Source organism: Aethalodelphis obliquidens, unplaced genomic scaffold (genome assembly GCF_003676395.1).
Source record: "Aethalodelphis obliquidens isolate GAN/ISIS:26980383/991018 unplaced genomic scaffold, ASM367639v1 scaffold101, whole genome shotgun sequence".
Taxonomy (NCBI): Eukaryota; Metazoa; Chordata; class Mammalia; order Artiodactyla; family Delphinidae; genus Aethalodelphis; species Aethalodelphis obliquidens.
Window position 1 is genome coordinate 523,419 of NW_020838045.1, and position 13,128 is coordinate 536,546.

The window sequence follows — 13,128 nt, forward strand, 5'->3', positions numbered from 1 at the left end:
AGGCAATAACCAAATCTTTTTAGCAAGAAAATAAATTTGCATAATGAAATATAATCATTTTGTATATTTCTCATTTTTATTTTTTTTAAAGTTTTATTTTTATTTATTTATTTCATTTGTTTTATTTGTTATTTTTGGCTGCATTGGGTTTTCGTTGCTGCGTACGGGCTTTCTCTAGTTGTGGTGAGTAGGGACTACTCTTCATTGTGGTGCGCGGGCTTCTCATTGTGGTGGCCTCTCTTGTTGCAGAGCACTGGCTCTAGGCGCACAGGCTTTAGTAGTTGTGGCGCACGGGCTTAGTTGCTCCGTGGCATGTGGGATCTTCCCAGGCCAGGGCTCAAACCTGTGTCCCCTGCATTGGCAGGTGGATTCTTAACCACTGCGCCACCAGGGAAGCCCCTCATTTTTATTTTAAATTAAAGAAATGTGCATTTGAATTAACAGTAACTGCTCCCAAGACACAGTAAATTAAAAATGTCAAAGTTTTGTTTTGTTTTTTTTCACTAAGGCTTCATTAAAAAAATGGGGGAAGAGAAGAAAAGGGATGTTCAGATAAAGTGGAATAGCTAAAAGCACAGCTAAGCATTGTGTTCAGTGGGCTTAAATAGCACAATTTTCACTGGGACAACAGAGAATAGAATATAATAGGATAATTTACATTAACATGCTTATTGTCAAGTACATCCTCTCTGAGGATTTTACAACACCTACTCTATCTCTTTTCCTACCACTATTGTCATTTTATACCCTAAGAGCCATCACTAGCTTGTGATCCATTGAGGGACAAGTCTGTTACTTTGGGTCAATGAATAGCCACAAGGTAGCACTGAACCTCTGTGACCCAAGGCTGTGACAGATATGTACAAATAAATCAATAAAATATTCCTCTGGTTAAAACTACTACCTTCCATTTCATAAGACTTATCCATTTCCTACAAATGTAATCTAACTCAATACAAATATTTAACAGTTATTTGAAGGGTGAGATAATTTCCTTCGTATAGACTGTCAAATCAGTTTTTAGACTAAAAATAAAAAACAAAGAAAAGTGTAGCTAACTGTTCACTGTCTCCCTGATTCTATGCTTTTTGTTACCATGCCAGATAACATTTCCTTTTGCATATTCATTGTGCAATGAGACGCTTCCAAGGGCCCAGAGCATTCTATTATATCTTGGTGAACACATTTTATATATGTTAATGGAAAATTTTGCAGCCATAACCCAATAATGATGAGAATTGTAATAATTCTGCCACTCTGCCAAAGTAATCTCATTTAGGAGAATACTCTTCTGAAAAAACTACTTAAATAATAGACACAAAGTAATATGGGATCCAGAAAGGCAAAAACACAAAGTCCCAGGATAGGAAAGAGTCATTTAGACCCTCTTGTTAGAAATTCCTAAAGCAGCAAGCAACTACAGATAGGCAGAGTTTCTTTCTCTTCTCTTCTCTCATCCTCCTCCCCTCCATTACACCTCCTCCTCCTCCTCTCTGTTTCTCCCCCATACTCTCTCTCTGAAGGAAAATAATAGTCAGCATACCGAACTCCTGAGCAGCTCTGGCCCTAGGCAGAACTGTAAAACTGGAGAGGATTATGCGTCATTTCTACTGACATCTTCAGTTTTTCTGTGCTATCCATCCATCCTAGTACCCAGCATCCCCCTGCTACCCACCGTACCCTGGGCTTAATCCTGCCATCTTACTCACTGTTGTTGAAACTACTGCTACAGCACCTACCAGTTCCTCAGGATCTCTCTCATTTATATTAACTCATAGGAAGATATTATGGAGTCATCCCCACTAGTGGCACATTAATTTTTAGATGCTCTATTAAAGACAATGATTCAAATGAATAAATTTCTAAAGCTGAACTGAAACAAGAAATGATGCAGACTGGGGACAGAAAGGTTGGATCAGATTTCTAATCCAGTTGTTTACCGTGAACACTGTATATACATTTCCTTAATCACATGATGCAGGAAAGTTATCTACTCAAAATTTGATCTCTGAAAGTAAAAGTAGCTAGTGGAGAGAAAATTGATGTGAAAAAGATCATTCTTGTTTACTAACATAAAATAGCATAAAAAAGGGGCAGGATATTCATACAAAGATATTTTGCCCTGGAGAGAGATGCAAAGAAGTGGCATGTTCCAACTGCAAAAATAAATGTCCAGGTAAATTATTTGGGGGGACTCCTGTGAGAGATAAACTCTACTTTTAAAATAAAACAAGAGATCTACAAGATGGCGGAAGAGTAAGATGTGGAGATCACCTTCCTCTCCACAAATACATCAGAAATACATCTACATTTGGCACAACTCCTACAGGACACCTACTGAATGCTGGCAGAAGACCTCAGACTTCCCAAAAGGCAAAAAACTCCCCACCTACCTGGGTAGGGCAGAAGAAAAAAGAAAAAACAGACAAAAGAATAGGGATGGGACCTGCACCAGTGGGAGGCAGCTGTGAAGGAGGAAAGGTTTCCACACACTAGGAAGCCCCTTCGCGGGCGGAGATGGCAGGTGGCAGAGGGGAAGCTTTGGAGCCACGGAGGAGAGCGCAGCAACAGGGGCGCAGAGGGCGAAGCGGAGAGATTCCCGCACAAAGAATCGGTGCCGGCCAGCACTCACCAGCCCGAGAGGCTTGTCTGCTCACTTGCTGGGGCGGATGGCATCTGGGAGCTGAGGCTCCGGCTTCGGAGGTCATATCCCAGGGAGAGGACTGGGGTGGCTGCGTGAACACACCCTGAAGGGGGCTAGTGTGCCACAGCTGGCCAAGAGGGAGTCCGGGGAAAAGTCTGGACCTGCCTAAGAGGCAAGAGACCATTGTTTCGGGGAGCACAAGGAGAGAGAATTCAGAGCACTGCCTACACAAGCTTCAGAGACAGGCACGAGCTGCAGCTATCAGTTCCGACCCCAGAGACGGGCATGAAATGCTAACGCTGCTGCTGCAGCCACCAAGAAACCTGTGTGCAAGCACAAGTCACTATCCACACCTCCCCTCCCGGGAGCCTGTGCAGCCCGCCACTGCCAGGGTCCCGTGATCTGGGGACAATATTCCCGGGAGGACACACGGCACACCTCACGCTGTTGCAATGTCACCAGCCTCTGCCGGCACAGGTTCGCCCCACATTCCATACCCCTCCCTCCCCCCGGCCTGAGTGAGCCAGAGCCCCGTTGCTCCTTTAACCCTGTCCTGTCTGAGCAAAAAAGAGGTGCCCACAGGTGACCTACACGCAGAGGTGGGGCCAAATCCAAACCTGAACCCCGGGAGCGGTGGAAACAAAGAAGAGAAAGGGAAATCTCTCCCAGGAGCCTCAGGAGCAGTGGATTAAATCTCCACAATCAACGTGATGTACCCTGCATCTGTGGAATACATGAACAGACAACGAATCATCCCAAATTGAGGAGGTGGACTTTGGGAGCAACGATAGATATATATTTTTTCCCTTTCTCTCTTATTTGTGAGTGTGTATGTGTATGCTTATGTGTATGATTTTGTCTGTAGAGCTTTGCTTTTACCATTTGTCCTAGGGTTCTGTCTGTCTGTTTTTTTTCTTTTTATTACTTAAAGAATTTTTTTCTTAATAATTATTTTTTATTTTAATAACTTTATTTTATCTTCTTCTTTCTTTCTTTCTTTCTTTTCTCCCTTTTATTCTGAGCCATGTGGAGGACAGGCTCTTGGTGCTCCAGCCAGGCGTCAGGGCTGTGCCACTGAAGTGAGAGAGCCAAGTTCAGGACACTGGTCCACAAGAGACCTCCCACCTCCACGTTATATCAAATGGCAAAAATCTCCCAGAGATCTCCATCTCAATGCCAAGACCCAGCTCCACTCAACGACCAGCAAGCTACAGTGCTGGACACCCCATGCCAAACAACTAGCAAGACAGGAACACAACCCCAACCATTAGCACAGAGGCTGCTGAAAATCATACTAAGGCCACAGACACCCTAAAACACACCACCACACGTGGACCTGCCCACCAGAAAGACAAGAGCTAGCCTCATCCACCAGAACACAGGCACTAGTCCCCTCCACCAGGAAGCCTACACAACCCACTGAATCAACCTTAGCCACTGGGCACAGACACCAAAAACAATGGGAAGTACGAACCTGCAGCCTGCGAAAAGGAGACCCCAAACACAGTAAATTAAGCAAAATGAGAAGACAGAGAAACACACAGCAGATGAAGGAGCAAGGAAAAAACCCAGCAGACCTAACAAATGAAGAGGAAATAGGCAGCCTACCTGAAAAAAAATTCAGAATAATGATAGTAAAGATGATCCAAAATCTTGGAAACAGAATGGAGAAAATACAAGACACGTTTGACAAGGACATGGAAGAACTAAAGAGCAAACAAACAGTGATGAACAACACAATAAATGAAATTAAAAATTCTCTACAAGGGATCAACAGCAGAATAACCGAGGCAGAAGAACGGATAAGTGACCTGTAAGATAAAATAGTAGAAATAACTACAGCAGAGCCGAATAAAGAAAAAAGAATGAAAAGAATTGAGGACAGTCTCAGAGACCTCTGGGACAACATTAAACACACCAACATTCGAATTATAGGGGTCCCAGAAGAAGAAGAGGAAAAGAAAGGGACTGAGAAAATATTTCAAGAGATTATAATTGAAAGCTTCCCTAATATGGGAAGGGAAATAGATAATCAAGTCCAGGAAGCACAGAGAGTCCCATACAGGATAAATCCAAGGAGAAACACGCCAAGACACATACAAATCAAACTATCAAAAATTAAATACAAAGAACAAATACTAAAAGCAGCAAGGGAAAAACAACAAATAACACATAAGGGAATCCCCAGAAGGTTAAGAGCTTATCTTTCAGCAGAAACTCTGCAAGCCAGAATGGAGTGGCAGGACATATTTAAAGTGATGAAGGAGAAAAACCTACAACCAAGATTACTCTACCCAGCAAGGATCTCATTCAGATTTGATGGAGAAATTAAAACCTTTACAGACAAGCAAAAGCTAAGAGAATTTAGCACCACCAAACCAGCTTTACAACAAATGCTAAAGGAACTACCCTACGCAGGAAACACAAGAGAAGGAAAAGGCCTGCAATAATAAACCCAAAACAATTAAGAAAATGGTAATAGGAACATACATATTGATAATAACCTTAAATGTAAATGGACTAAATGCTCCAACCAGAAGACATAGATTGGCTGAATGGATACAGAAACAAGACCCGTATATATGCTGTCTACAAGAGACCCACTTCGGACCTAGGGACACATACAGACTGAAAGTAAGGGGATGGAAAGAGATATTCCATGCAAATGGAAATCAAAAGAAAACTGGAGTAGCAATTCTCATATCAGACACAATGGACTTTAAAACAAAGACTATTAGAACAGACAAAGAAGGACACTACATAATGATCAAGGGATCAATCCAAGAAGAAGCTATAACAACTGTAAATATTTATGCACCCAACATAGGAGCACCTCAATACTAACTAACTAAGGCAAATACTAACAGCCATAAAAGGGGAAAGTGACAGTAACACAATCATAGTAGGGGACTTTCACACCCCACTTTCACCAATGGACAGATCATCCAAAATGAAAATAAATAAGGAAACACAAGCTTTAAATGATACATTAAACATATCACTTTTAATTGATATTTATAGGACATTCCAACCAAAACAACAGAAGACAGTTTCTTCTCAAGTGCTCATGGAATATTCTCCAGAATAGATCATACCTTGGGTCACAAATCAAGACTTGGTAAATTTAAGAAAACTGAAATCCTATCAAGTATCCTATCTGACCACAACGCTATGCGACTAGATATCAATTACAGAAAAAAAACCAGAAAAAATACAAACACATGGAGGCTAAACAACATGCTACTCAATAACTAAGAGATCACTGAAGAAATCAAAGAGGAAATCAAAAAATACCTAGAAACAAATGACAATGAAAACACGAAGACCCAAACCTACGGGATGCAGCAAAAGCAGTTCTAACAGGGAAGTTTATAGCAATACAATCCTACCTCGGCAAACAAGAAACATCTCAAATAAACAACCTAACCTTATACCTAAAGCAATTAGAGAATAAAGAACAAAAAAGCCCCAAAGTTAGCAAAAGGAAAGAAATCATAAAGATCAGATCAGAAATAAATGAAAAAGGAATGAAGGAAACAATAGCAAAGATCAATAAGACTAAAAGCTGGTTTTTTTGAGAAGATAAACCAAATTGATAAACCATTAGCCAGACTCATCAAGAAAAGAAGGGAGGGGCTTCTCTGGGGGTGCAGTGGTTGATAGTCTGCCTGCTGATGCAGGGGACATGGGTTCGTGCCCCGGTCTGGGAAGATCCCACATGCCACGGAGTGGCTGGGCCCGTGAGCCATGGCCCTTGAGCCTGCGTGTCCGGAGCCTGTTGCTCTGCAATGGGGGAGAGGCTACAACAGTGAGAGGCCCGCGTACCGCAAAAAAAAAAAAAAAGAAAAGAAAAAGAAAAGAAGGGAGAAGACTCAAATCAATAGAATTAGAAATGAAAAAGGAGAAGTAACAACTGACACTGCAGAAATACAAAGGATGATGAGAGATTACTACAAGGAACTCTATGTCAAAAAATTTGACAACCTGGAAGAAATGGACAAATTCTTAGAAAAGCACAACCTTTCGAGACTGAACAGGAAGAAATAGAAAATATGAAGAGATGAATCACAAGTAACGAAATTGAAAGTGTGATTAAAAATCTTTCAACAAACAGAAGTCCAGGACCAGATGGCTTCACAGCAAAATTCTATTAAACATTTAGAGAAGAGCTAACTCCTATCCTTCTCAAACTCTTCCAAAATATAGCAGAGGGAGGAACACTCCCAAACTCATTCTACGAGACCACCATCACCCTGATACCAAAACCAGACAAAGATGTCACAAAGAAAGAACAGTACAGGCCAATATTACTGATGAACACAGATGCAAAAATACTCAACAAAATACTAGCAAACATAATTCAACAGCACATCAAAAGGATCATACACCCTGATCAAGTGGGGTTTATCCCAGGAATGCAAGGATTCTTCAATATATGCAAATCAATCAATGTGATACAACATATTAACAAACTGAAGGATAAAAACCATATGATCTGACCCACCTCCTAGAGAAATGGAAATAAAAACAAACAAATGGGACCTAATGAAACTTAAAAGCTTTTGCACAGCAAAGGAAATCATAAACAAGACAAAAAGGCAACCCTCAGAATGGTAGAAAATATTTGCAAATGAAGCAACCGACAAAGGATTAATTTCCAAATATACAAGCAGGTCATGCAGCTCAATAACAAAAAAACAAACAACCCAATCCAAAAATGGGCAGAAGACCTAAATAGACATTCCTCCAAAGAAGATATACAGATTGCCAACAAACACATGAAAGAATGCTCAACATCACTAATCTTAGAGAAATGCACATCAAAACCACAATGAGATATCATCTCACACCAGTCAGAATGGCCATCATCAAAAAATCTAGAAACAATAAATGCTGGAGAGGGTGTGGAGAAAAGGGAACCCTCTTGCACTGTTGGTGGGAATGTAAATTGATACAGCCACTATGGAGAACAGTGTGGAGGTTCCTTAAAAAACTAAAAATAGAACTGTGTTCACGGCGCCAGCCCCAGTCCTCTCCCTGCATCCGACCGAAGCCCGAGCTGGGAATCTCTCCGCTTTGCCTTCCGCACCCCTGTTGCTGTGCTCTCCTCCACGGCTCCCAAGCTTTCCCCTCCGACACCCGCAGACTCCGCGCTCGAAGGGGCTTCCTAGTGTGTGGAAAGCTTTCCTCCTTCACAGCTCCCTCCCACTGGTGCAGGTCCCGTCCCTATTCTTTTGTCTCTGTTTTTTCTTTATTCTTTTGCCCTGCCCAGGCACGTGGGAAGTTTCTTGCCTTTTGGGAGGTCTGAGGTGTTCTGCCAGCGTTCAGTAGGTGTTCTTTAGGAGTTGTTCCACATGTAGATGTATTTCTGATGTATTTCTGGGGAGGAAGGTGATCTCAATGTCTTACTCTTCTGCCATCTTGAAGCTCCTCCCATATTATTTTTCAGTTATGAAAAACTAAGTCATTTCAAAAGTGTTATTTTACATTAATCAAATTATATAATTTAAACATCTTTCAGATTTAAAATTTTTTCTTAAATACATACTGTAAAATATTGGAAGGAAAGAGATTATATTGGTTATCTGGTTATCTTTGACTTTATTTTTTTCTCAGAAGCTCTAGCTGCTCCAAAGTGTCTATAATAATCACGTAGCACTCATAAAATGAGAACAATGCATTTTTTTTTAAATATAGTAAACGTCCTTTCTTATCTATACAGCTATCACCCAGAAAGTGGATCTTGTTTGAACGTTAAAGAAATTGGTCAAAGAGAATAAACTTTCAGTTGCATGTAAGATGTATAAGTCCTGGGGTTTCAATGTGCAGCATGGTGACTACAGTTAATCATACTGTATCATGTACTCGAAATCTGCTAAGAAAGTAGATCCTGTATTCTCACCACAGATGCCAAAAATGAAAAAAGTAGCTAAAAAAAAGAAGCAAAAAAAAAAAAAAAAGAAGCAGCCTCTGTGAAGGGAGCTTTGAGTAGAAATCACTCTGAAATCTCACTGTTTTAAGTTCAGTGGGGAGCAGGTATGGTATAACATGTATATGTTTGAGTTATTGGGTTTTATCTCTTTCTGTCCTTTAAAAAATTTTAAAAAATTAATCTCATTTCAAGAGCTATACTTTTGATTAACAATGATGTTACCATTTATTGAGTATTTGTGACAAATCAAGCACTATATTAACAGTTAAATCAGTACTGCGTTTAATGATCTAAAACAACCCTATGAAGTCATTATCCTTATCCGTATTTCACAGATGTGAACACTTATCCAAGGTAACACAATAAGTAGAGCCAGCACTTCAACTCAGGTTTGTCTAATTCAAATCCTTAGCTCTAAACTATTACAGAGGCAGACCTTGGAGATATTGTTGGTTCCAGACCACTGCAATAAATCGAGTATCACAATAAAGTTACACACATTTTTTGGTTTCCCAATGTACTGTCGTCTACTAAATGTGCAACAGCACTGTCTTAAAAAATGTACACACCTTAACTAAGAAGTACTTTCTTTAAAAAGAGCTAACCAATATCTGACTCTTCACCAAGTCACAGTAACATCAAAGATCACTGATCACAGATCACCATAACAAACACTAATGAAAAAGTTTGAAATATCGTGAGAATTACCAAAATGTGATACAGAGACACGGAGTGAGCAAATGCTGTTGGAAAAATGGCACCAAAAGACACTGCATGCAGGGTTGCCACAAACCTCCAGCATGTTTTAAAAAAAAAAAAAAAAAAAAAGCAGTATCTGTGAAGCGCCATAAAGCAAAGCACAATTAAATGAGGTATGCCTGTATTATAGTTTCTTTAGAGAAGGCAAAACAAAGCAAAACTAAAAGAATAAGGAGGAAAATATACGTTACTCAAATCAACAACTCAGAGCAACCCTTTGGTGAATTTCCTTGCTGCTTTACATTTTATTTCAAGATGATATATCATTTTATAGATCACGGGTCACGTAATACAGAGAGTTATGTTCGGCTCATTTTGTAAGCATTCCCCCATATCATTAAACATTCCCTTGCTGCTTTCTAACAGTTATGGGAAACTCGTTTGTTTGATTTTATCTTGCCTAACGATGAAAAAGTACAAATTGTTTTGAATTCTACTAGTGTTCATGTTAAGCTTTGCTAACACTTTAATATATATTTCTTCAATTATCTCTGCATCACTTATTAGTCTTCCCTGTTCTTCAAACATGCCTGGCACGTTCCCTCCCCAAGGTGTAGACACACTTTCTCTTTTCTCAGTCTTGATTGTTCTGACCCCAGATACCTGCAGAGCTCACTCTCTTACCTCCTTCAGGTCTTCAATGAAATGTCACCTTCACAGTAAGGATATACCTGGCCAACCTATTCAAAACTGCAATTATACAATCACAAACTCTCCACTCTCACCATCTCTATTTCCCTTTTATATTTTAGTTTCCTTTGTATTGTTACCATCTCACATACAATATATATTACCTATTTATCTTGGTTATTGTTGTCTTCACCCACTAGTATGCAAGCTGCATATGAGGGCAAGGATATTTTTCCTGATTTACTCACTGCTTTATCTACAGTACCTAGAACAATGTCTAATAGGTAGTAGATGTTCAATAAATATTTGTCAAATGAATAGTCATCAATAAAATGATCGCAGGGTGGTCCTTCCCCCTCCTTCCAATTAAAATCATGGAATTGAACCATAAAAGTATGTAATGCAGTGTCTCACACACCTGAGATATCTAGTAATTAGTAGATTTAAGAAGAAGGACACTCTCAGGTTTCCCAAATAAAGATAAAACACTACTGGAGCCTAAATTTTGCTAGAATGGTTAAGCGGAATGTTGTTTTAGGCTAACCTTCTGGTAATATTTCAGGTTCTTGGTAGAGTGAGCAGAAGCCTGATATATCACCAAAGTGGGTAAATTTACCCAGTTCCTACACTCAAGTCAGTTCAGAGACCCACAGCACCTTGACTCCTGGGGAGGCTACGTCATATTGAACGTTGTCCCTGCAATGCAGCCAGAATTCATTGCAGTGACTCCTCTGAGCCTTTTCCTAGAGGGAATGACAGCCATTTACTAGGATGTAAGGGTACTGGGGAAAATAAAACACCCTAAGCTTTGGGGAATTATTGATGCTAGGTATGAATTGTCTCTAACCGCTGGGGAGTTTTAATGCCACCTTGATCCGCTGACCAAAGTGGGGGCTTAGGGAAATCAGATATACAATGAGTCTTGGGCTAAGTCCATCTAACAGTGGGTTCGGACAGGCCACAGACTTATCCTGTGCTTATTTCCTCAGTTACTGAATAGATATTGGCAAAGATTTATGAAGTATCTAGCAGAAACCTCACATTGGTTCCTGGATCCCTGGAGTGAGAGCTATGAAGAAAAGAAGCGCCAATTTGAAGACTGTGGAACTGTGCCCATCTTCCAAAATAGTAAGCCAACATGCTACCACATCACTAGAGGATTTCAGAGATTAGTACCACCTGCAAAAACTTAAAAGGTGTGGCATCAGGGATTCTCATTTAACTCACTTATTTCACAGTGCCGAAGGCCTATGTGTGTGTGGGGGGGGGTCTCAAGGAACAGCTGTAGATTATTATAAATTTAGTCACATAGTGATTCCAGCTCTTCCAGAAAAGGTATCTTTACTGGGGTATCTTGACACTGACAGTGGCACCTGATACAGAGCTAACCTATCAAACACTTTCTTTTCAATATAAATCAGTAAAGCAAATCAGAAGTTGTTTGCTTTCTCCTGCCAAGGGCAGCAGTACACGTTCCTTGTCTTATCTAAGGACTGTATCACCACCTTGTTTAAAATACAAGGCTCAGTGGCTTTGGTTTTACTCCTGTCCCACAGAGCATCTCTCTGGTCCACTACATTGATCATGCTAATTGAATCTTTTCACAAAGAAGTAGCCAGCACCCTTGACGCCAAAATACAGACATATCATCCTTGGAAAGTTCATGGGCCTCATCACTGAAGTTACTAGGAACACACTAATCTATTGCACACCGGGATATTCCCTCTAAAGTGAGAAAACAAGTTCCTCTAACTCAAACTTTCCACAGTAAAGAAAGCAGCACAGTACTTAAAACTTCGAAGCGATACATACCACATTCACGAGCGCTTCTCTGATCAATTTAGGTAACTCAGGAGCTAGCCGCTTTTCAATAAGGCCTAAAATAAGAGAGAGTTCTATAGCGAGCTCAGGCTGGCATTACAAAATGCCTTAGCAAGTGACCTCATGACCTAGTAGTGGCAATGATACTTAAAGCGTCTGTGGCATGTAGGCAAACCACAACAAAAAAAATCAGAGAGCCCTAGTGTTTTGAAGGAGGGCTATACTATATTCTGCTAAAAATTTGTCCTCATTTGTTGGTTTGCAAACCGGCCCCGGTACCGGCGGGGAAGGGAGAGACCGAAGAAAGAGGCAGCTACTCCAGATTGGTAGACGGCAGGTTTAAGCACCAAAGAAACTTACCCACAAGGCGTGTCTTGGGCACCGCAAGATGAGAAGGTCTCCACTCCTGCCCGCCAGAATCTTAAAAGTTTATATGGAGGCCTTAACGAGGTTCAGTCGCGTATCTGGATGGTCTCAATACACTTTACTCTCTCAAGGCTGAGCCCTTAAAATGGCTCTGGCCGTGGGAGCTGTAGGCGGAGCGTACCTTCTAAGGCCGGGGCGTGGCGAGAACCCTCCGGGTCCACCTGGAGGGTCAATCAGAGGTCATGTCCTCTTGATGACCTCCTCCAGCAGCATTTGAAGATCAAGCCCTAATTGGCTCTAGACCTCAGTAGAGAATGAATGTCTGAGTATGGAAAATCAAGTGCCCATGTAAGCTCGGCTTCCCATTGTAGATTACGTACTGACACACATCCTCGTACATCTGAATTTATATGTCAGTATTCCATTTCTTTAAATGAAAATGAAACATAGGATATCAGTGCCAAGCAGCTTTAATAGCATAAGTAAATATGATGAGCATGTAGCTGTTACTGTACCCACTTCTCTGGCTTAGCTACCTATCCCTCTAGCCCACACCTCTGGCTTCAAAGGCATTCCCTAAGACAAGTTAAGAGTCAGAAAAAGCATGGACCTGACTCATGAATGAGTCTGCATATGTGCTGGAAGCAGCTGGAAGCACCAGGTTCCCGCATGACAGCCTCACTGATGGAGAGCCTTGCTAAACCATGGGGAAGGGAATTCTTCTCAGGGGGCAGAACCTGGAGGGGCTCATTTTGTCCTCTTTCTATAGAAAGAGAGCTTGTGAAACCATTCTACAGTGACTTACGGGCAGTGTAGGTGAAACATGCTATCGCAGTTTTGGTATTAGCTACTTTTATTCCCCTAAAGCCCTACAGCTCCTCCTAGGCATCTCTCCTTCCTGACCCCATGAAGGACTCCAGTAACACCTTTTCGTCCCCCTGCCTCCCAGTATTAGGGGAGGTTAAAAGGATTCTCA